The 25507-nt window shown below is 44.5% G+C and overlaps 1 pseudogene; it reads left to right on the top strand.

The window, feature by feature from the left end:
• Positions 1–11871: 11871 nt before the first annotated feature.
• On the top strand, positions 11872–11982 carry LOC116973860 (annotated as a pseudogene).
• Positions 11983–25507: the final 13525 nt, after the last annotated feature.

The raw sequence follows: 25507 nt of genomic DNA, 5'->3' as shown, positions 1-25507 counted from the left end.
CTACACACAAGTCCTTCATCTGCATGGCTTGGTTTTTGCTTTAACATGGAACCCAAAGGGTAGCGCAACTGTATAAAAATGACTATTTTTCAGGGCTAGAGAGGTTGCTCCACAGTAAGCACGACATAATATACCAATAATATTTGATGGAATGGAATGGAATGCTATTTATTGTCATTCAAACCTAGGTTTGAACGAAATTACATTTACTACAGTTTTTTACATTACAAAAAAACCCAAGACCACACTTAACACAGTTTACATAAACATCCATAACAGTGAGTCTCCAACATCTCCTCACTGTGATGGAAGGCAAAGTCTTATCTCTTCCCTTTGTTCTTCTCCAACTGCAGCATCGAGGTGAACTGGGGCTCCGATGTTAAAGCCCCCCGCTTGGTAAGATGGTAAGTCCCGTGGCCATTTAGCTACACGCCGGGTGATGTTAGGCCCCAGCTCCGTGTCCTTTAAACCCCGCGGATCAAGCAGGCCAACCAGCGGTCCAGCAGTCCAACTGCAGCGTCTAGGTGAACTGGGGCTCCGATGTTAGAGCCCCCGGTGACGATGGTAAGTCCCAGTGGCCACTAACCCGCACCGGGCGATGTTAGGCCACGCTCCGTGTCCTTTCAACCCCGCTATTCCAGCGGGGGAAGCTGCCGTTGCGGGAGCTCCGAAAAGCCGTCTCCCACCAGGGACCTGCGAGCTCCCGATGTTCCTGTCCACCAGGCCTGCAGCTGGAGCTTCCGAAGCTCCAAGGTCGGGTCGCAGCCGAGCGCCACCACAGCTCTTCCCGCTCCGAAGTCGGCCAGCTCCGTGATGTCAGGTTCGCAGGCTCCGCGACTGGAGCCCTCAGGTTAGTCCCGGACGGAGGCCGCCGCCGGCTCCTCGATGTTAGGCCCACCGACACCGGAGACCCGACAGGGAAAATGTCGGGTCCCCATACAGGGAAGAGATTAAACGGTTTCCCCCACATCCCCCCCTCCACCCCCCACATATACACAGCTAAAAAATAATAAAAACTAAGCTCAAAACATACATTTAACAAGACAAAAGTAAAAAAAAGACGAACGATTGTAGTCGAGCCGCTGCCGTTAGGCGCCGCCACCAACCAACGCCTCTTCGAACAAGGCACATTGTTTTCAGTAGATTTTGCAGTGATAAAAGTGCATAAAAATTTGAAGCTCCTGTCAAATCAATGACTCTATGTTCCAACCACAGCAACACACTTGGATCTGGGACAGCAACTTTCAGATTTCCGCAGTTAAATTTACACGCACAGAGGCCAGAAATTGTAGTCAGCTTTATGCAGCAATGATGGTAAGCATTGACAATTTCACCCACATTGCAAATGCTAATTCAGAGCCAGTATTACTTCTCCTTCTGCCAGTAACACCACAGTTTAAAGTGCTTATTAGAGCCCACTTTGTCTGTTAAGTATTTCCCTGATGGCTCACACTGTTCCTCCTGGATAGTGTTCAACTTTATTTTTGGTCTACTTTGAAGCATAGCTCTCATTAATTTGCCAACGCTTCTGTATATTATTTCACTTGGAAGCCTAAGTAGAGCCAAAGTATCTCTAAAAGTTAAATGCTAATAGGTCTTTACACTGTGTAGCAGCTTTATACTGTGTATACAATTTATGTCAATTTTCATGCCTTCTGCTGATTTGGGATTCAGGTCCATTTCAGAAACAGCCACTCTGAATGAATGCAAATAACCTAACAGTGACAGTGTAACAATTTTCACCAATTTGCAAACATTGCTCGACTACATTTTTGCTTGCCTTTGCACTTTAAGTAAATTTGGTAAAATAATTCCTCAGAGTACTTACTTCAGCTGGTAACAGCACACTGATATTTAGATTTGTACAATGTACTTATCGTCTAACCCAATCTAGCTGCAGGCTAGTCCAACATGGTAAGTCAAACAATGATAAAATGCAAGGTTGCGAATGTAAAAGGCACCGCGTAAGGCAGTCTAAAAATACCTGCAATAAATAATAATGGGACAAGTGCATGTAGTACTTGCATTAATGAGGTACTAATATTTTGTAATTACATTCCAGTAGAAACAAGTTATTTTTATTTGTTTTGCTCTATTCATGCAGATCATTTTCATTCCCCATTCTCTCCGTCCTCAAGGCCTATTGCCTCCTGCACATTGGGTCATGGAAGTCTTTTTAATGTTGTTTTGATATCCTTTCTCTCTCCCACCTCCGGTTTATTTTGCTCCTGTCCAGACACAGTCTGTGACCACTCATTTATTGGCCTTTGTCTGTGATCTGTGATAACGGGTCTGGCTGCATCTGTGGAGGGAATGGATAGGCAACATTTCTGGTTGAGAGTCTTATCCAGACTGATTGTGGTGGTGGGGGGGGGGGAGGGAGGGAGGGAAGGGGGGGGGGGAGGAGGGGGGGGGAGGAGGGGGGGTGGGAGGGAGTAAAATGTTGTAAAAGAAGTGAGCGTATTGAGGGAAGGACAAAGCCTGTCAAGTACTAGATGGACACAGCTGAGGAGGGTTTGATTCTCTGATGGGGGTTACAAACGCTAGCGATGTAAAGGAGACAATAAGGGGTCAGGTGGAAGGGAATGAGGAGGTGGGGGGATGTGAAAGGAAGGCGGAATAGTGTGAGAAACAAGCTGTAATCCGGATCGGCATAGTCCGGACCTATTGGCCCATTTAACATAATTTCATTGCTAACTCTTTCAAGGAATTAACCAATTTGATTCCATTCCCTGGCTCTTTCTCTGTTGCTCTTGAATGTTGTCTCAAGCATGTATCCCATTCTCATGAATCATGAAAGGAAATGACAGAGCACAGCAACAGAAGCTTCATCCATCATGTCCCTGCCCAGCTACCAAATACCTATTTGTATTAATGCCTTCTCCCAACATTCTCCCATGCCTTTCTAAGCCATGGCATTTCAAGTGTTCACTTAAATATTTCTTTAAATGCTGTCAGAGTCGCTTCCTCCACCATTGCAATCCAGATTGTCACCACCCTCTGGATGAAAAAACATCTTAAACCTCAAACCCTCACTAAATCGCCAAGCACTAGCCGTAAACCTATTCTCTCTGGTTATGGAAATCTTAGCTAAAGGGAAAGGTTTCCCACTGTTTACCATATCTGCTTCCCTCATAATTTTGTAAACCTCTCCTTCCCCACACAGAGAGACAAATGTTAATGGTGAGTAATAAAAACTGTCTGGCATGTTTAATAAAACCCCTTGAGACTGTGCAATCTCTCCTGTGGAGATATGACACTTATGTTCCGTTATATAAACATTTTCTACTCCATTGTAAACCATGTGATCTGGTGGGAGAGGCACAAGATCAGTTGAATTCTTCAGGTTAATTGTCTAATGGTCTTTCTGCACAAAGTTATGGATGAAAGTTGTTTGAGACAGATATATTATCAGTCCAAATTCATCTTTTAGTTTGCATAGTTTTGAAGGAAGTCAGATTTTGATGTTCGTATAGGCGGTATCAACATCAGTGATATTTTTTAGTTAAGTTCCAAACTTTACTAATAGTGATTCAATATAGAAAGTAGTTTTAAAAATTGTAGTGGGAGATTTAATTATCATTGTTTTGCATGTTAAAGAGGCATTAGAATTGATTTCCATTTTTCTCAAAGACATTATTCAGGTCGGCTCCCACAAATTAAATATAATTAGCATGACAGATATATTTAACCACTCAGCGATCTTGTGGAATGAGAAGAAAAAAACTCAATATGTTTTACGTGGCAGAATATCAGGAAATTAGTGTGTTTAGTGTGAGCGGCAAGGCAGATAGGTTAAAGTGAAGGGCAAGGCAGGGGGGCATAACCAAGTGAGATTAAGGCTCTGGTCAAGAAAATGAAGGAGGCATGGGGCAGGTAAAGGCAACTGAAATCAAGTGTATCCCTGGAGGAATTTCGAAAACTGAGGAGCATGTTAATAAAGAAAATCAGAAGGGCAAAAAGGAGGCATGAGATAGCTCTGGCAGATAATATTATGCACAATCCTAAGAGATTTTATAAATACATTAAGAGAATAAGCGTAGCCCTCCAGGAATAAAAGCGTCCAACTCTGTATGGAGCCGCAGAAGATGGGCAAGATCCCCAATGAGCATTTTTCCTCCGCTTTTACCCTGAAGAAAGACAGGAGGAATGAAGAACTAGGGACAATCAATGGACGTATCTAGAGAGCAGTCAGTATTACGGTCGAGGAGGTGCTGACGGTCCTAACACGTATGAAGGTAAACTAATCACTCGAGCCTGATCAGATCTATTCGAGGACAACGTGGGAAGCTAGAGAGGAAATTGCAGGTGCCCTGGCTGAGATTTATGAGTTGTCATTAAATGCAGGTGAGGTGCCGGAAGACTGGTGGGTGGCAAATATAGTGCCTCTATTTAAGAAAGACTACAGGGAAAAGCCTGGAAACTACAGGCCAGTGAGTCTAACATCTGTGGTTGGAGAGTTACTAGAGGTATAAGATATACATGCATTTAGATGGACTGGGATGATTAGGGATAGTCAGCATGGTTTTGTACATGGGAGGTCTAATGAACCTGATCGAGTTTTTTCAAAATACGACCAAACATTTTGAGGGCAGAGTTGTAGACGTTGTATATAGAGATGTCAGCAAAGCCTTTGGCTAGGTTCTGCATGGTAGGCTGCTCGGGAAGTTTAGATGGCATGGGAACCAAGGAGAGATAACTGGATAGAAAATTGGCTTTGTGAAAGGAAGCAGAGGGTGATGGTGGTAGGTATTTTTTATTGGACTGGAGGCCTGTGACTAATGGTGTACCTCAGGGTTCATGTTGGGCCATTGCTATTTGTTATCTATATCAAGGATTTGGATGAGAATGTACAATATAAGATTGGAGATGAGTGGATAGTGAAGATGGTTGTCAAACATTGTAGCAGAATCAGGGCGGCACCATGGTGCAGTGGTAGGTGGCATTGCTGCCTTACATCGCGAGAGACTCAGGTTCGATCCTGTTTATGGGTGCTGTCTGTACGGAGTCTATAGGTTCTCCACATGACCTGCGTGGGTTTTCTCCGAGATTTTCGGTTTCCTCCCACACTCCAAAAACGTACAGGTTTGTAGGTTAATTGGTCTGGTATAAATGTAAATTGTCCCTAGTGTGTGTAGGATAGTGTTAATGTGTGGGGATCGATGGTCGGTGCAGACTCGGTGGGCCGAAAGGCCTGTTTCTGCGCTGTATCTCTAAACTAAACTAAACTAAACTAATCTTGTGCAGGAAGGAGCTGCAGATGCTGGTTTAAACCGAAGATAAACACAAAAAGCTGAGTAACTCAGCGGGACAGGCAGCATCTCTGGAGGGAAGGAATGGGTGACATTTCGAGTCTTGACCCTTCTTCAAACTAATCTTGATGGATTGGGCAGGTAGGTTCGTGAATGGTTAATGGAATTTGATACAGAGAGGTACGAGGTGTATTAGGTTGTCCAACCAGGGCAAGACCTACACAATGTATGGCAGGGCTCTGGGGTGTCATGGAGTGCAGGTACATTGCTCCTTGAAAGTGGAGTCGCAAGTTGAGAGGGTGGTCAAAAACGTTTTTTGGTACATTGGCCTTCATCAGAGTATTGTGTACAGAAGTTGGGAGGTCATGTTACAGTTGTACAAGACATTGGTGAGTCTGCATTTGGAGTATAGTGTTCAGTTTGGGTCACCCTGTTATAGGAATGATGTTGTTAAGCTGGAAAGGGTGCAGAGAAGATTTACAAGGATATTACGGGGACTCAAGGGCTTAAGCTACAGGGGGAGGTTGAGCAGGCTTGGACTTTATTCCTTGGAGTGCAGGAGGATGAGGGGTGATCTTGTAGAGGTATATGAGATCATGAGAGGAATAGAGAGGGTAAATGCAGAGAGTCTTTCACCCAGAATAGGGGAATCAAGAACCAGAGGACATAAGTTTAAGGTGAGGGGGAACAATTTAATAACAACCTCAGGGGCAAATTTTTACACAAAGGATGATACGTACATGGAATGAGCAACTGGAGGAGGTAGTTGTGGCAGGTACTTTCACAATATTTAAAAAAACATTTGGACAGGTATGTGGATAAGATAGGTTTGGAATGATATGGGCACAGGCAGATGGGACCAATGTAGACAACATGGGCAATTTGGGCTGAAGGGCTTGTTTCGACTGTATGACTATGACTCTCCATGACTCTCTGAAAGCAAGTTATTATTAATTGCTCTGAAAATTCCTCATTATTAAAAAGAGATTTTACGAAATGCTGACTAAAATAGAAGAAATTAGGCCCTTTTTTATGTTAAGACCTTGTTGATGGTGATCATCCATCTCATTCCAATTTGCATTGTCCTGTCTGTCACCTCTGCCGCTTTCCTCTTTATCTTGCAGCTCATTTAGAATGGCTTTAAACCTTACTCTTTGAAACGTATACATTTTCTCCTTGTTTCCCTTGCAAAGATCCATTGCGAGCAAGCTTCTCTTTCATTTATCCTTTGAGTTCAGCCTAAATCATCATCAGGGGCAAATCCAGTTCAGACTCGCAATGAAGCACGGGCCAGATTCCTTTTCAAAAGATTGATTAAAACTGAGCAAATATGTACAAATGCCGCAAAAAAAAGTTATAAATCATACGGTGCTATAAAAAAATTACTGAAGATAGGGGTATTAAAGCACGACAAACTCTCCTTTGCTGATATGATCTCTGTATACTGTATCTTTCATTGCTTTAAGCCACAATGTTAATTTATGATCTATTCTCCTGCACCTTCTTTTAACTCTGAACATGTCCACAGTTCCCTTGCAACTTATCAAAGTTTGTCCTGAACTCTTCTTACTTTATCATCAAACCATTATACCCATGACAGTTTGATTGATGCAGATATCCCTTTGTAACAACTGCATCCTGTTTTCCTGCCACAGGACCATGAGACGGACTGTTAAAAGGAACGTTTGTTGTGCTAATGTTTGTACATCAAAGATGTTTTGATGGGGAAAAAAGTTTGAGCTTATCAGCATTATCAGCAGGTAGGTTGATGAATCGGTCTTACTTCAGTGATAATTTTGATGGTGGTGGAAGCAGATCCACCAGAGCGATCTTGCTACTTGACATGATGCTACCGGCAACATTACCACATCGCAGAAGTCCAGGGGAGAAACTTACAGTTCTGTAAGTAAATACTTCAGGATTTCCTTTTGGCTTACAGGCTATTTGAAAACTTTAGTATTTATCCCATGGGATAAAAATGTTCATTCAGATTTGGTTCACTTGGTTCCCATTCAGATTTTGTTCACATTAAGCACTTGCTGAAGGTACACAGTTGCACCACACTGCAGCCTCACCAGCAGTGTCTGCAAGTTCGACTTTTTTGTTTTTTTATTATGTCCAAATGTATGTGTTAGTGTTTCTCGGTATGTTTTTATATGGGGGTTGGGGTGAGGAATAGGGGGAAACTGTTTCCAGTCACTTACCTTGGCGGAGATGCGACTTTGTCCTAGTCGCATTTTCGCCTCCCCCCACGGCCTAACAACTTGGATTGGTGCGGCCTTTCCCGTAGACGGCCCAGACTTCAGCATGGACTTTAACATGGCAGAGCCAGAAGAAAGGCTCCGACCGCCAGCCTGCTGAGTTTAACATCGTGAAGCCGCGGTCTGCGGAGCTTCTAGCCGCGGGCGTGGAGCGGACTTTACCATCCCGGAGCCAGAGATCCCTCGCCGGGGATCGCCAGAGTAGAGCTCCGACCGCTGACATGCCTGCGGCCTATAACATCGAGAAGCCGCGGTCTCCGATAAGAAAGTGGCCGTTTCGGGCACTCCAAGCGTGTTCCATCTGTCCCGACATCAGAGCTTCGATCATCCCGGCGAGAGGGCTTGTACATCGGGCCGTCCGTAGCGGCGACTGTGGAGGGTCAAGGCCCCATACATGGGTGAACAAAAGGAGGAAGATTGACTGAACTTTATTGCCTTCCATCACAGTGATCACTCTGGTGGATGTTTATGTTAAGTTCTATCGTTCTTTTAATTGTGTTGTGTTCTTTTAATTGTATGGCTGCATGGTAACTCAAATATCACTGCACCTTAATTGGTGCATGTGACAATAAATGTGAATCTGAATCTGAATCTGAATCATAGAGTCATAGAGCTTGGAAACTGGCCCCTCGGCCATGTCGACCAGGACGTCCCATCTACATTAGTCCCCCTGCCCACGTTTGGCCCATATTCCACTAAACCTTTCCTATCCATGTATCCGTCCATATATCCAGAAGTGGCTCGCCTGCAGTCCGTCTGTTTTTTTTCTTTTTTTTGTTCGAAAGTAACATAGAAAATAGGTGCAGGAGTAGGCCATTCGGCCCTGCGAGCCTGCACCGCCATTCGATATAATCATGGCAATTTGTCCTGTTTTAGTTAAATTTTAGTTTATTAGGTTGTGTATGTGTGTGTGGGGGGGGTGAAACATGGTTTTGGTCTCTTCCTTCGGGGGAATGCAACTTTTTCTTGCTGTATCCCCCTTCTCTGTCTCCGTCTGCGCTGAGGCCTGATGGTGGAGCTGGTGGCCTCCAACTGCGACCGACCTCGAGGCTCCGGAGGCAGAGTCGGCCATGACTTACCTGCGCGATGCTGGCCGACTTCGGACTGTGGCGGTGTTCTGACATTCCGGTGGCGGCGTTCTGGCAGCGGCAACCTGAATTAGGGGGCTCGGCCCAGTGGACGACATTGTTGGGAGCTCGCAGGTCACAGGTTGGTGACCTGTTTTTCCGGAGCTCCTGCAACTGCAGCTGCGTCCGCTGGACTGGAGGGCAGCAGCTTCGAACAAGCTAGGCCACGGAGCTTGAACCGGCCCGTTCGCGGGGCTCGGATTCAGCCGCTGTACTGACTTACCATCACCCGGCGGGGTCACAACATCGGAGGCCTGGATCGCCTCAGCGCAGAGGGAGAAGAAGGAAGGAAGAGACAGAGACTTTAAGACTTTTGCCTTCCATCACAGTGAGGAGGTGCCTGGTGAACTTGTATGTTTATTGTGTGTTTTTGTTATTTATTATTATATGTATGACTGCAGGCACGAAAGGTCTGAATGACAATAAAGGAAATTCAGTATGTATTTTAAAAGTTGTAAATGTATCTATCTCAACTACCTCCTCTGGCAGCTCATTCTATAAACCCACCACCCACTGTGTGGAAAAAGTTGCCCCTCAGATTTCTGGTTAATCTTTCCCCCCCTCACCTGAAAGCCATGTCCTCTCGTTCTTGATTCCCCTGCTCTGCGTAAAAGACTCTGTGCATTCACTTTATCTATTCCGCTCATGATCCTATACTCCTCCGTAAAATAATTCTTAAGCCTCCTGCACTCTAAGAGTAAAATCCTAACCTGCCCAACCTCTCCCTATAACTCAGGCCCTCAAGTCGTGGCACCATCCTCGTAAATCTTCTCTGCGCACTTTCCACAACATCCTTTCTATAGCAGGGTAACTAAAAGTGAATACAACACTCTAAATTCAGCCTCACCAATGTCTTACATGATTGTAACATAATCTCCTAATATCCTAATGACTGATGAACCAAAAGCAAATATATCAAAAGCCTCCTTTACCACCCTATCTGTCTGTGGCACCACTTTCAAAGAACTATATATACGCAGTCCTAGATCCCTTTGCTCTACACATGCCCTCGTGCCCTGCCATTCACTGTGGTGGCCCTGCCTTGTTTTGACTTGTAAAAATGTAATACCTCACATTAACCTACATTTTACTTCGGAGTCACGTGAGTGACTACATGAAGAACCCGCCACTACGCACGTGTGTCATTATCGCTACACGCATTGTGAACAAGTCATTACGAGGGGAGGACGTTCCTCCCAAACGGCAGGGTTGAACCTGCAACAAGTAAGGTAGGAGAACTTAGTTTCTTGACTTACCTTTTTTACAGGCAGGCTGATGAAAACTGGCTGGGGAGAGTCTGCAGAACTGCAGGCAGCCAGCAACGGCCGGGGGCACCACTATCTCCCTTAAACGGGAGCCGGAGCCGACCTCAGCTCCTGCAGGACGTCGACAGCGGTGGAGCATTCTGGAGCCATCATTCCGACGGCTCGGACAACAGCCCCACGGACCTATACTACATGGGTCCGAGGGGCTGGAAGGTGCTGGGTTTTTCCACAGCACTAAAAATAGCGGCAAGCGGTCAGTGCCCGAGAGCACTGAGTACGCGTTGGAGCCACTGGGCCTGGGTCGCGAGCGGCCAGTTCCCCGAGAGGACTGGACCGCGTTGGAGCACCCCAGGCCCAAGTGGAGGAGCGGCACAGTGTGGGAAGCACTGCACCGTATTTTTTAAAACTACCAGACCTGCGGCTGCGAGCGGCCAGCTCCCCGAGAGGACTGCACCGCGTTGGAGCACCGCAGACCCAAGGAGAAGGAGCGGCACAGTGCGGGAAGCACTGCACCGCGTTAAAACTGCCATACCTGCGGTTTGCGAGCGGCCAGCTCCCCGAGGGACTGAACCGCGTTGGAGCACCGCAGGCTAACGGCAGTACGGGCGGCTCAGTGCTGTGAGCACTGCACCGCGCTTTGGAGCACCGCAGGCCAACGGGGATACAGGCGGCACAGTGACCGTGTACACTGCACCGCATTGGCACTGCGGGGCCTGCACCTGCGAGAACATACCGTTTTGCAGCGATGCAGGTCCAAGAAGAAATCCTCCAGTGGGTAAGTCCCATAGCAGCACCTTATACAGGGCTGTATTTCACTTCTACTATTACAGGGATGTGATTGAGGAAAAGACAGACTGAGGGAGAAGGAAGCAGCACCTTTTCTATAGGGCTATAATCATGCTTCTCTCTCCCCAGTAGACTCTTTTGTCAGAAGAGTGCTGGGGTCAAGTCTAGGGACAAACCCTGGACAGGTAAACAGATGTAAGAGCTGTAACAATGAGGTGATGCCTTTTCTAAGTCACAAAGTACATAGAGTGCATTATTGGTCCTTTCCTGATAGAAATACAGGAATACTTATGTTGTGACTGAAGGATTTAGCAGTCCAAAAATTTACAAACAAATTCCATTCCCATCTGGGACGTCACACGGGAATGTCTGTCTATGTTTCAGGGGGAACAACAGTACAGCTGTGAGTAAAGCTAACTGGGAAAGATCTACAAACCAGGTTAGAAGCCAGCATAGACCATATGTTTTCTATCTACTGCAGGGGCAAACATTAGCTGACACCATAGCTGTCACTTGCCACCGGGGATTGTAAATCCCTGAATGTACTAAACTAATCAATTTATGCATCTGGTTACATCCAATCGGGATTGACGCGGGCCTGTGTAAACCCGAAACCTCCTAGCAAAATCTTTTTATTTGGGGGTGACCTATCTAGAAGGTCAAGGAGTTGGACAATTAAGCCAAACTGGAGCTCATCTAAACGTCCAAACATCATCCTCAAAGGTATCGCCCCTATGCTGGAAGATGTGTACACCCACAACACACGGCCTCGGGGATCCAGAAGAAAACGGTAAAACCAGAAGGAAGCAAGGAGGTTGGTGCGAGAAGACACCGAATAAATAACTTTTTGACACTCATATCTTAAACAGTATCCGGGGATACACAATAGAATTTTACAACACATAATCTTCTAGTCGAGCTGATATATCGAGAGAGGAATTTGGAGGAGAACACCAAGTTGGGCTATAGTATTTGCTGATGTTTCTACACGATATGGAACACCAGATGCCGATCTACTCGTATCCAGACATAATCACCAATTACCAAATATGTCATAAGGGATACAGACACTGGACATCAGCAACAGATGGGGTTTTAGCTGCATTGCAAGGGAAGAATTATTATCTACGCATTTCCTTCCTAACAAAATAGGATATGGCGCTTGACGCATCAATCATAGATCAGATCTCGGCTTTTTGGCTAAGATCAAGTATAATATCTGTTCTTATCAGTTTAAATGTCTGATGTCCCTTATCTAGGGACCATATATCATAAAATTAAATAAATAAATAAATAGATGGAAAAGTGAAAAATAAATAAAACGATATATTCGTTTTAAGAACGAAAATGGCAAGCATTGATTCAAAGGATGCTTACAATTTCAGTACCCATAACAGGTGACCACGGACGTTATTTTTATCTAATTGGATGGCTCAGCTCTAGCAGTATAGAGCACTACCTAATGTGTTTACATTAGCACCTAGGTTATTTACAAAATATGATAACCAGCCACACAATGGTAATGGCTTCTTTGGATGACATACTAATTGTGTGGAAACTTAGGACGGGCTGAACAAACGGTAACAGCCACTTAACAATTATTTGGAAACTAGGATCATTATCCATCCAATTAAATCAAAATTAAAGCCTTCAAACTAAAGGGATTATTTGGGGTTCAACATTAACTCAGTTCCTCATGTCAGTAACTTTGCCAACAGAGGTTACAACCTTAATAGAGGCATACAGCAAAATCATTGACATGAGGATAAACCATCCATCAGACTGGTAGCAAGAATATTGGCAACATATGGTTTCCAGCCACATAATTCAGACCCTTACATTATAAAGATTTACAGAGGGCCAAAATATGAGCTCTTAAAATTAATGGTGATAATTTCAATAGAATGATGAAGCCATACAGAAGCCATATTGGAACTAAATGGTGGAAAGATAACATTGGGCATTGCTCCAATCCTATCATTGTCAGCAACCAGTCTATGGTCCTACATATGGATACTATGCACTAGGACGGTGTGTTACGATGGTGTAAATTGTTCATCCCAGTTTGGCAAAAAAATAAATCAGGGAAGGTAGTGCATCCGTGGATAACAAGGGAAATCAGGGATAGTATCAAAGCGAAGGATGATGCGTACAAATTAGCCAGAAAAAGCAGCATACCGGAGGACTGGGAGAAATTCAGAGACCAGCAGAGGAGGACAAAGGGCTTAATTAGGAAAGGAAAAATAGATTATGAAAGAAAACTGGCAGGGAACATAAAAACTGACTGCAAAAGTTTTTATAGATATGTGAAAAGAAAGAGATTAGTTAAAACAAATGTAGGTCCCTTGCAGTCAGAAACGGGTGAGTTGATCATAGGGAACAAGGATATGGCGGACCAATTGAATAACTACTTTGGTTCCGTCTTCACTAAGGAAGACATAAATAATCTGCCGGAAATAGCAGGGGACCGCGGGTCAAAGGAGTTGGAGGAATTGAGTGAAATCCAGGTTAGCCGGGAAGTGGTGTTGGGTAAATTAAATGGATTAAAGGCCGATAAATCCCCAGGGCCAGATAGGCTGCATCCCAGAGTACTTAAAGAAGTAGCTCCAGAAATAGTGGATGCATTAGTAATAATCTTTCAAAACTCTTTAGATTCTGGAGTAGTTCCTGAGGATTGGCGGGTAGCAAACGTAACCCCACTTTTTAAGAAGGGAGGGAGAGAGAAAACGGGGAATTACAGACCAGTTAGTCTAACATCGGTAGTGGGGAAACTGCTAGAGTCAGTATTAAAGATGGGATAGCAGCACATTTGGAAAGTGGTGAAATCATTGGACAAAGTCAGCATGGATTTACAAAAGGTAAATCATGTCTGACGAATCTTATAGAATTTTTCGAGGATGTAACTAGTAGCGTGGATAGGGGAGAACCAGTGGATGTGGTGTATCTGGACTTCCAGAAGGCTTTCGACAAGGTCCCACATAAGAGATTAGTTTACAAACTTAAAGCACACGGCATTGGGGGTTCAGTATTGATGTGGATAGAGAACTGGCTGGCAAACAGGAAGCAAAGAGTAGGAGTAAACGGGTCCTTTTCACAATGGCAGGCAGTGACTAGTGGGGTACCGCAAGGCTCAGTGCTGGGACCCCAGCTATTTACAATATATATTAATGATCTGGATGAGGGAATTGAAGGCAATATCTCCAAGTTTGCGGATGACACTAAGCTGGGGGGCAGTGTTAGCTGTGAGGAGGATGCTAGGAGACTGCAAGGTGACTTGGATAGGCTGGGTGAGTGGGCAAATGTTTGGCAGATGCAGTATAATGTGGATAAATGTGAGGTTATCCATTTTGGTGGCAAAAACAGGAAAGCAGACTATTATCTAAATGGTGGCCGACTAGGAAAAGGGGAGATGCAGCGAGACCTGGGTGTCATGGTACACCAGTCATTGAAAGTGGGCATGCAGGTGCAGCAGGCAGTGAAGAAAGCGAATGGTATGTTAGCTTTCATAGCAAAAGGATTTGAGTATAGGAGCAGGGAGGTTCTACTGCAGTTGTACAGGGTCTTGGTGAGACCACACCTGGAGTATTGCGTACAGTTTTGGTCTCCAAATCTGAGGAAGGACATTATTGCCATAGAGGGAGTGCAGAGAAGGTTCACCAGACTGATTCCTGGGATGTCAGGACTGTCTTATGAAGAAAGACTGGATAGACTTGGTTTATACTCTCTAGAATTTAGGAGATTGAGAGGGGATCTTATAGAAACTTACAAAATTCTTAAGGGGTTGGACAGGCTAGATGCAGGAAGATTGCTCCCGATGTTGGGGAAGTCCAGGACAAGGGGTCACAGCTTAAGGATAAGGGGGAAATCCTTTAAAACCGAGATGAGAAGAACTTTTTTCACACAGAGAGTGGTGAATCTCTGGAACTCCCTGCCACAGAGGGTAGTCGAGGCCAGTTCATTGGCTATATTTAAGAGGGAGTTAGATGTGGCCCTTGTGGCTAAGGGGATCAGAGGGTATGGAGAGAAGGCAGGTACGGGATACTGAGTTGGATGATCAGCCATGATCATATTGAATGGCGGTGCAGGCTCGAAGGGCCGAATGGCCTACTCCTGCACCTAATTTCTATGTTTCTATGTTTCTATGTTACCAATTCCATCTCCAGCTGTGGAGGAAGATGGAATACACAGCAAGCATCATTATTACTAACACTGGGCATAACTACCTGGAAATGTTGGGTGTTTTTTCATGGCCTAAAGTAATGTTGCTCTGGAATATATTAAACAGGTTATTAGATTATAAATTAACAACACTACTGTGGTAGCACATATCAACCACATGGGTGAAAGGGAATCTACATCATGTAACAATCTGGCCAACACAATTTGGCAACCTCATCAGGGGGGGGGGGGGGGGGGGGGGGTACTAAGGGAAATACTACGAGACTCTGCGTCTGGTGTTTTTAACAGTACCCGACTGACCTACCCAACCATGGTTCTAGGTGGTATTAGGGAATTAGATTAGAACCATGCAGCACCATCCAAAACAGACGGCCAGAGCAATGGACATGATCACAGCGGGCCACAGACAATCAACCTAAAGACAATGTCTAAAATACATAAACTAATGGGAGATGTGTTGCAACCATAATACATCATCCAGCCTGTTTGGAAGCTTTGTTAACCTACAGGGGCTTAGTATTAGTGACATCAACTGTGCCAGAAGTGGCCCATCTACTTACCTATGGCTAGAGAACGGAACAACAGCTTATGAGGGACACTTTTTATGAGAATTCCCCAAAGACCAGGTATTCCCAAATATGGGACATCAGCTAATGTTTGCCCCTGCAGTCGTCTTAAACGTTGTTAAAGAACTGGGCTCCAGCCACAGCGCTGTCATTACAGTTTTTGACATTTTACAAAACTGTCATGCTGATGGCTTAGGTCACGGCACTAAGGACTCAGTCCCTACCAAATTAAGGCTGGATACCTTGACCAGTTCACCTGGCAACTTACACTTCTATATTCAGGAATTAGGGAACTAAACAGACAGGGGTCAGCAGGCCTTAAAATAACATTTTTTAGAGCCTACCCTACAGATAATTGACTGTGTTGTGAGACATCTACAAATATACATGGAACAAACCCAGACCATAAGTGGCACAGAAGAGGAACTTCTCATCAACGACAGACAGCCTCATTAAAGAATAACAGGCCAGGCCAGCTAAATGGCTAACATAGTATTGACATAAGTTGGTGTAAACACTAACTGGGTTAAAATCTCACTCCACCAGGCTGCAGCAACGTCGGCAGCATTTAAATTGGAGGTTCCTATGGATAAAATCCTCAGGACTGCAGGATGGCCATCGGAAAGAACATTCTAAGGATTATAACTAACCAGTAATGGAAACTGGAATTTTTCAGAAACATTGTTAAGTTTCTGTACCATAATTTACCCCAAAAAACAGGGGCTATCAATTATTATTAACTTTATGATTATTTATATATATCATATTGATGTTTAATATGTTATCACTATTCTCCCCAAAACCAAGGCAGACGTGATGATGGACTCGTTCCACGGCTTGAATCACAGAGCTTTGAAATCTTCATGTAGTCACTCACGTGACTCCGAAGTAAAATAGTAAGATTAAATTGATCTGTATTTTATGAGGAGTAACGTTGAGGGAATACATGCCCTCCGCTCCCACCCTTGATCATAAACACAACTGGTATCTTTTCTCTAATCTTACTATGCTTAAGTCATTACACGTGTCTGTGATTCACTCCGCTGCTTGGAAGAATGACACACGTGCGTAGTGGCGGGTTCTTCATGTATTCCCTCAACGTTACTCCTCATAAAATACAGATCAAACTTCGAACTGGTAAGTTCTCGTTTAATCTTACTATTAAACTCCATTGACCATTCCTCAGCTAACTTGCCCAATGGGTCAAGATCCTGCTGTAATTTTGGATAATCATCTTCGCTCTCTATGATACCACCCACTTAACTTAGTACAGCAGAGGAATGGGCCCTTCAGCCCACAATGTTTGTGCTGAACATGACGGCAAGTTAAACTGATCTCCAGCCTGTAAAAGATCTATATCCCTCTATTCTCTGCACTTCCATGAGCCTATCCAAAAGCATTCTAAACATTACTATTGTCTTCACCATCTTCCCTGGTACCACATTCCAGGCCATCATCACTCTCTGTAAAAAGCTTGCTCTGCACATCTCCATTAAACTTCCTTCCTCTCATCTAATAACTGCGCTCTAGTGCATTTCCACCTTGGGAAAATGGTTCTGATTGTCTACCCTATCTATGTCTCTCATAATTTTATATGCTTCTTTCTAATCTATTCAACATTTTCATCCAAAACATTGATATAATCCACAAACAGCAATGGGCCCAGCTCCAATCCCTGTGACACACCTCTAGTCGCAGGCCTCTAGTCTGATAAACAACCTTTCACCACCACCCTCTGCATCATTGCATTAAACCAATTCTCTACCCAGTTGACATTTTCCCCAAATCTCCATTCTCAATTTCAAATCCTTTCAAATTCTTTCAATAACTCTACCTGTCTCAGTGCTTTCCTCTGTCACTTATGCCAGAACTTGAAGTTTTCAGTAACACTGAGTCACTCCTGCCTTCTCAGCTCACCCTCATCAACATTCCCACAACAACCACCGCGCTTGCTAGTCACCAATAAGGTGGAACTTTCTATCTTGACATTTCCTTTGGGCCTTTAGACCTTAGGCTTCTGAGATACAGCGCAGAAACAGACCCTTCGGCCCACCATGTCCACACTGACCAACGACCACCCCATATGCTAACACTATCCTAACACTAGGGGCACTTTTACAATTTTACTGAAGCCAATCAACCTACAAAACTGTACGTGTTTGGAATGTGGGAGAAAACGGAGCTCCCATGGGAAAACCCCCGTGGTCACAGGGAGAATGCACAAACTCCGTACAGACAGCACCCTTAGTCAGGATCGAACCCGGGTCTCTGGCGCTGTAAGGCAGCAACTCTACTGCTGCGCCACCGTGCCGCCTTTACATAAGTTTTTTAGTTCCTTTATAATTACACCATCCCTTATCCTCAAACTGTTACTTTGCAGGGAGCACAAGACCTTACTGAGTATGTATGAGTGTTTAACAGCGCACTCCCGAGTCCTTCCAGAATCTGACAATCACAGCTTTGAAAGTGCCTTTCTTACCCTGTGGAAATGAAATGTTGTCACTATGCCAATGCAAATGAAAGATATCCACTTTTCTTGTCACATGCTGAGTGCCAAGCAGAAGTAGGAGATGGCAGCACATATGCTGCGTTAGGCTCTTTCCTGATCCCAGATTAGTTTTCAACTGCCAGGAAACTGCTTTCTACATTATACTGCATAGCAGTTCCTAAATAACTGTGGATTTTTTTTTTGCACTTTCAGATAGGGGGGTGGGGCAGGGGAAATATTTTAATCAATCATTAATTCATAGAGAATGGGAGCAACAGCAAGGCCAGTGTTTATATACCATTATTAATGCCCTTGTCAATTTTGAGTAAAAACAGAAATTGCCAGAGATACGCAGCAAGTCTGGCAGCATCTGTGGAGCGAGAACTAGAGTTAAAGGCCCAATTATCAGAGCTGATGAAGCCTGGCCTCCTGAGTGTTTCCACCATTCTCCATCTTTTCAATTCAGATTTCCAGCATTTAGAGTGGGTTTTTTTTAAAGTTTTGGTGGAAAATTCAGAGGAATTGAATTGAACAAAAGAAGTGGATAGGTGGAACGAGCAGACCGTTTAGGAGGTCAGATTCCCTTACTGGATAGTTATTTGTGAACATTGTGTGATTTTATCGCAGACTAGTGGTTTCATAATCACTAAAACATAAAGTTAACTTTTCATTCCAGGTTTATTTATTCCCAGCAGCTGTGGTGGGATTTGAACTCATTTTTTCAGATCAATGCTTTAATCATAGTGTCATGGAGAGAGAGTCAGAGAGTCGTACAGCAGAGGAATAAGCCCTTAGGATGACCATATCTACACAAACAATCGTGTACCCATCTGTAATTAATAGTATTTCCCAGTTCATAGCCTTCTCTGCCCTCGCAATTCAAATGCTTGTCCAGATACCTCTCAAATGTTGTGAAGTCTCTGCCTTCACCAATGCCTCGAGCAGTACATTCCAGGTCCCAAGCACCTTCCAGGTTAATATCTCCTCAGAGCCTCTCCAAACTTCTTGCCCCTTATCATAAACCTTATACCTGACTGCATCGTACAACCCCATGTGACTCCTAATTTCAGTGGATGGACCGCACATAGTCCCTGGTCAAAGTAAGAGGCGGAGCAGGTCTGCTTTCTAATCAACACCTCCTGGTGCCTGGATGTGGCAATCCTGGCGAGCATCTGCCTCCTGGACCTGGGCTATCTAACGGCGAAGTGCCATCCCTACTATCTGCAGCTGGAACTCACTTTGGCTATCCTGACTGACAGCACTTCACATCCCACCCCATGCTGATGTTAAGCTTGCACTGGATAAATCACACGCCACTACCAACAACCTGGAAGTCTCCTAAGCCTATTTCATAATAGCCAGAGACTTTAACCTGACCAAGTGCAAGACTGTGCTACCAAAATCCCATCAGCACACTTCCTGTCCCACCGGAGGCCCTAATACTCTAGACCACTGTTACACAATCATCAAAGATGCCAATTGCTTCACACCCCGACCACATACCCACCTGACCTTCAACACTGATGACCCACAGGGATGTATGCCCACTCTATTCCATTGTACACCCTTGACTGTGCAGGCAGGTATAACACCATCGATCTTCGTGTAGTCGGCTGGATCACCACAATAATGAGGCGAAGCGCAGGAACGAGATCTGGAACCTTGTGTCATGGTGTCAAAACAACAACATGGCGCTTAAATTTAGCAAGATAAAAGAGTTGGTGGTTGACCTAAGGAGGTGGAGGCGTGGTGTACATACAACCCTGTCCTCACAAACGAAGCAGCTGTAGAGATTCCTGGGCATCCATATCACGAACAACCTGAGCTAATCCCTTCACATTGATGTGGTGATTGGGAAATTGCATCAGTGTATTTCTTTTCTTAGATTTGGCATGCCAACAAGGATTAATCTTGGATTTACCGATGCACCAAAGAAGGTATCAGGAAGGAATGGATTTGGTATGACTCTTGCTTTGCATTTGCCTGCTTGAACCTGCAGGAAGTGGTGAACCCAGCCCAGTCCACCACAGGCTCATCACTGTTCAAGAAGGAACTGCAGGTGCTGGAAAATCGGAGGTACACAAAAATGCTGGAGAAACTCAGCGGGTGCAGCAGCATCTATGGAGCGAAGGAAATAGGCAACGTTTCGGGCCGAAACCCTTCTTCATACCCACCGGCTCATCACTTCCAGCATGTCCATCACAGGCTCATCACTTCCTCCCGTCGATTCCATCTTCACGTTGCTTGGCATCAGGATGGCTGGAAGGGTTGTCAAGGATGTTTGCTATCCTGGCTGTTTTTCTCTTCCACCTTGGTGGGAAGATACAGGAGCTTGTAGTCCCAGATATATAGACTTAAAATCAGTTTCTTCTCCACAGCTGTCAGGCCTCTGACCTAATCATCCCTTTCATTCATCCTTCCTGGAGGTGCTGCCATGCACCCTTGCAGGTTAGCATGCAACAAAAGCTTTTCGCTGTACCTCGGTATATGTGACAATAAACTAAAGTCAAACTCTAACTAATATCTCTGCCTAATTTGACTATTCTGTTACAGCACTTCATTATTTATTTGCGCTACTTCAACTTGCACTCCAGTCTTTGCAGCATTGAGCTGTTTTGTATTCATCATTGTGTTTATTGTTGTATCTATCATTATCATGTATGCTGTTCACTCTGTGAGCTAAATGCAAACGAGGGATTTCATTGCACCCTGATGTATGGGGGCAATAAACTAATCTGTATCTAAATCTGAAGTCATTGGACTGACAACCAGTATTCTGGATTATTCGTTGAGAATGGAATACAAATCCTACTTCAGCAGCTGGGGAATTAAATCAAGTAATAAAATAAATGAGGAATTAAAAAAATGTTAGTCAATAATGATAATTGTGACACTGCCATATTGCCATTTAAAACCCATCTGCTTCACTAACACTCTTTAGGGAAGAAAATCTAGTTTATCTGGTCAGGACTGGCCTATTGAACACTTTTTTTCCCAGTTCTGATGAAGGGTCCTGGATCTGGAATGCTAACTCCACAGATGCAGCCTGACCAGTTGAGTGTTTTCAGTATCTTCTGCTTTTGTTTCCAATTTCGAACATCTGTCGTTTTTTTTGTTTTGATTTTTCAGGATGGTTGCAAGTAACATGAGGCTTCATTTGCAAATGCCTGGATGGATCGCTTAAGCTGTTCTTGAGATATCACTTCAGACGGGGTCAAAATCCTGCTGCCAAGCAGTTCAAACTCCTCCCATTCATCATCCTCAATGGCTCCAATTAAATGTAGTGCTTACCAGCTTGAACTGAGTCAATAGAGTGTCACAGAGGGTCAATTTTACAGGTCAGATGGCAAACAATTAAATGTCTTGTAACGTGCTATTAAATTAACGATATGCTGAAGTGTAATATGCAAATACTGATTCTTTCACTAACTTGAATAATGGGGTAAAGATAAATTAATATGAAAGGCAATGTCTAAGCTGTTCCAAAATATTGACCTTCCTTTCAGAGCTCCAATTTGTCTATTACACCTGAGAGGTGGTCAAACATTATGCTCCAAAGCTGAGGTTAGAGGTATTCCCTCCATGGACCTGCTGCACTCACTCACCCGATGAGAGCGTGATGATGGAACTGGGTTGGAAGTGAAGCCATAATTTGATGCATGGGCCAACATGTCCCAATATTGTTATCCTCTCCGATGACAGGGGAGGTGCCGTTGTGGTCGGGCGGGCTGACCTCTAACGTGTTGAGGCCAGCCTCCAGCTCTCGGACACCTCCTCTTACCTACCCCTGACCATGACCCCACAGACGAACACCAGGTCATCATCTTCCAGACTGTTTCCACTCTCTTCACCTCTGACAATCTCACCCCCACAAACTCCAACCTTATCGTTCCCCAGCCCCGCTTCTATCTCCTTCTCAAAATCCGCAAACAGGAAACATTGTTTCTGCCTGCTCCTGCCCCATTGAACTCATCTCCCAATATCTTGATTCCTTCCGATCCTTCTCTTGGTTCAGTCCCTTCCGACCTACAATACATCTCAATGACCAGGCCCCCAGTTACTAGAGTAACTTTCAATTACCAGGCCCCCATTGCCTCATCTTTACCATGGATGTCAAGTCCTTTTACACCTCCAGCTCCTGCCAGAAAGATCTCAAGGCCCTCCGGTTCTTCCTTGAGCTGAGACCCAATCAATGCCCCTGTGCTAACACTCTCCTCCACCTGGCGGAACCTTGTCCTCACCCTCAACCACATCTATTTTGGCTCCTCTCATTTTTTTAAAGAAGCTACAGATGCTGGAATCTTGAGCAAAACACAAAGTGCTGGAGGAACTCAGTGGATCAGGCATCACCTGGGGAGGGAATGAATAGGCAAAGTTTTAATGGGACACTTATTCAGACTGATTGGAGTGTGGGGGGGGGGGCGGGGTTGAAAGCTGGAAAAATGAAGTGACAAAACCTGCCAAGCGATAGTTAGATACAGGTGAGGGGTGTTTGACTGGGAGATAAGTGGAGTAAGTGACTAAGACTAGAGGTGATATCAATGGATATCAAACAAGGAGGGAAGAGGGGTGAAATGTAAAGCCAGAGGGAGAGAAACTGGTGGAAGGGAACGGGAGTGGGGAAAGCAGGTGGATAAATGGAAATGGGGGAGTCAGGATGGGAGATGAGTGTATAATGGAGGGGAAAGGAGCAGAGTGACTGATGGATTACGAAATTGTGGGGGAAATGCAAGTACACCAGGGTAGAGGCATGGGAGAAAGGAAGGGGCAAGGGGTATTACTTGAAGTCAATGTTCGTACGCTTAGATTGTAAATGTCTCTTACATAATATGAAGTACTGTTCCTGCAGTTTGCAGGTGGCCTCCCTCTATCAATGGTAGACGCCAAGAATGGAAAGGTTCGTATGGAAATTAGAAGGGAAGTTAAAATGTTTAGCAACCAGGAGATCCAGCAGGTATGGGTGGACTCTTCCTAATATTCTTGTATCTGTTTGAATGGTAAGTGCTTCCAGGGCACTGAGGGGATCTTCCTTTTCCTTCTTGAAAACAATACTGTCATTGTCCGAAGAAGGGTTTCGACCCGAAACGTTGCCTATCTCCTTCGCTCCATAGATGCTGCTGCACCCGCTGAGTTTCTCCAGCATTTTTGTGTACCTATCATTGTTGATGCCAGGTGGATCTCAGGTTAATGACCCTGCTGAAAGACTGGATCTTCAATAGTGCAGAGTTCCCTTGGCGCTTACTGCAAGTGACAGGAGGGGACAGGGAGGTGCTTTTTATTTAAGAAGTGTGTGCACATCGGGACTAGCCAGGTGTCACCATAGAGCCTCCAATAATCGCAATGGCATTTCACGGCACATTGCATCAGAATGTGTCTCCTACTCACGCTCCATTAACCAAAGCGAACTTGCCGTTTGATCGAGTGTCTATTTCACATATTGCTTTGAAATTGAAGAATATTTCAAAGGGAGCTCTGTTCATCGAACGTTTTAAATTCCCGTGCATCAGAAGAAATCAGTGATGTATTTACTTAATGTTTCTCGATACTTTTGCTCCAAGCTTCGTGGCCTGAGGATAAAATAAGGCCCAGAGAAAACACAGCTCATTGATATTCCTCCGACTTTAGTTTATAGAGTTGAGATTCCCAGCAGCCAAGTCTATTATCCTCCAAAGGATTCGAGATAGTATGATATCAAGCCAGAGAAAGAAATGCTCATATCTGTGGATGTAAGCTGGTCAACTGTGAGCGCTGGAAATCAGATTCAAAACAAATGGAACTTATCAGGTCTTTGATTAAATGCGGTCTTTTTTTATTTGTTCTTTAGAAATGAAGCTACACACTAGTGTGTATTGGTGGAAGAAATAATAAATTACCCTTCTTATCTGTGTATTTAACCCACTCTGCTCAGTGCTATTAGGTGGCCTAGTGGTAGAGCTGCTGCCTTTACAGCACCAGAGACCTGGGTTTGATCCTGACCACAGAGTTTGTACATTCTACCCGTGACCTCATGGGTTTTCCCCAGGATCTGTGGTTTCCTCCCACACTCCAAAGACATACAGGTTTGCAGGTTAATTAGCTTCGGTAAAAATGGTAAGAATTGTCCCTTGTGTGTAGGATGGTGCTAGTACATGGGGGGTGATCACTGGTCGGCAAGACTTGCTGAAAAAGAGTCTGTTTCTGCGCTGTATTTCTAAACTAAATTAAACTCAACACCAGCAAAACCAAGGAACTGATTGTGGACTTTGGAAGGAGTAGGATGGGGACCCACAGTCCCGTTTATATCAACGGGTCGATAGTTGAAAGGGTCAAGAGCTTCAAATTCCTGGGCGTGCACATCTCTGAAGATCTTTCCTGGTCCGAGAACACTGATGCTATTATTAAGAAAGCACATCAGCGCCTCTACTTCCTGAGAAGATTACGGAGAGTCGGTTTGTCAAGGAGGGCCCTCTCTAACTTCTACAGGTGCATAGTAGAGAGCATGCTGACCGGTTGCATCGTGGCTTGGTTCGGCAACTTGAGCGCCCTGGAGAGGAAAAGACTACAAAAAGTAGTAAACACTGCCCAGTCCATCATCGGCTCTGACCTTCCTTCCATCGAGGGGATTTATCGCAGTCGCTGCCTCAAAAAGGCTGGCAGCATCATTAAGGACCCACATCATCCTGGCCACACACTCATCTCCCTGCTACCTTCAGGTAGAAGGTACAGGAGCCTGGAGACTACAACGTCCAGGTTCAGGAATAGCTACTTCCCCACAGCCATCAGGTTATTAAACTTGGCTCGGACAAAACTCTGAACATTAATAACCCATTATCTGTAATTTGCACTTTATCAGTTTATTTATTCATGTGTGTATATATTTATACAATGTTATATGGACACACTGATCTGTTCTGTAGTCATGCCTACTATGTTCTGTTGTGCTGAAGCAAAGCAAGAATTTAATTGTCCTATCAGGGACACATGACAATAAACTCTCTTGAATCTTGAATCTTGATCATGCAAGAATCTGCCTCACCAGTAGAGTGGCTGGTAGCTACATAGAAGGATCCCTCAGGTCATCCTGTTACTCAGCACTTGCAGTATAATTTCTTACTGACAAAATGGGCTCCTCACATGTAAGAATGTCTTTAATTCACTGCTTGGAGCTGGTCCACACTAAAATGCCTTTATTTGTAAAAAAAACACATTCAAAAGAACTGAATGTTTATTGCAGAATGCCTTTGTATTAGCTGTGTTGCAGTGAATCCAATACATGTGGGTTCAAGCCCTGTCCTGATGCAAGGTCGCAACCTGAAATGTTGACGCCCCTTTGCCTCCACACTTGCTGACGGACCTGCTGAGTTCCGCCAGGAGTTTTGTTCCAGATGCCAGCATCTGCAGTCTCCTGCATCTCTGTACCAGGGAATTGTACCTCAAGCTTAGATTGATGCATCCCAAGCATTGCTGAAGGATTGCTATGCCATTGCAGGTGATGTCTCTCCGGCAAGCCCCTAAAACAAAGCCACACCTGCTCTCTCAAGTGGATAGAACAGTTCCAAAAACACTATTCTGAAAATTACTAAGTAAGTTTTATAATCATGGCA

This window comes from Amblyraja radiata, chromosome 5, assembly GCF_010909765.2.
Source record: "Amblyraja radiata isolate CabotCenter1 chromosome 5, sAmbRad1.1.pri, whole genome shotgun sequence".
Classification (NCBI taxonomy): Eukaryota; Metazoa; Chordata; class Chondrichthyes; order Rajiformes; family Rajidae; genus Amblyraja; species Amblyraja radiata.
Note: the sequence above shows the minus strand (reverse complement) of the source record. Positions and strands in the feature narration are given on the sequence as shown.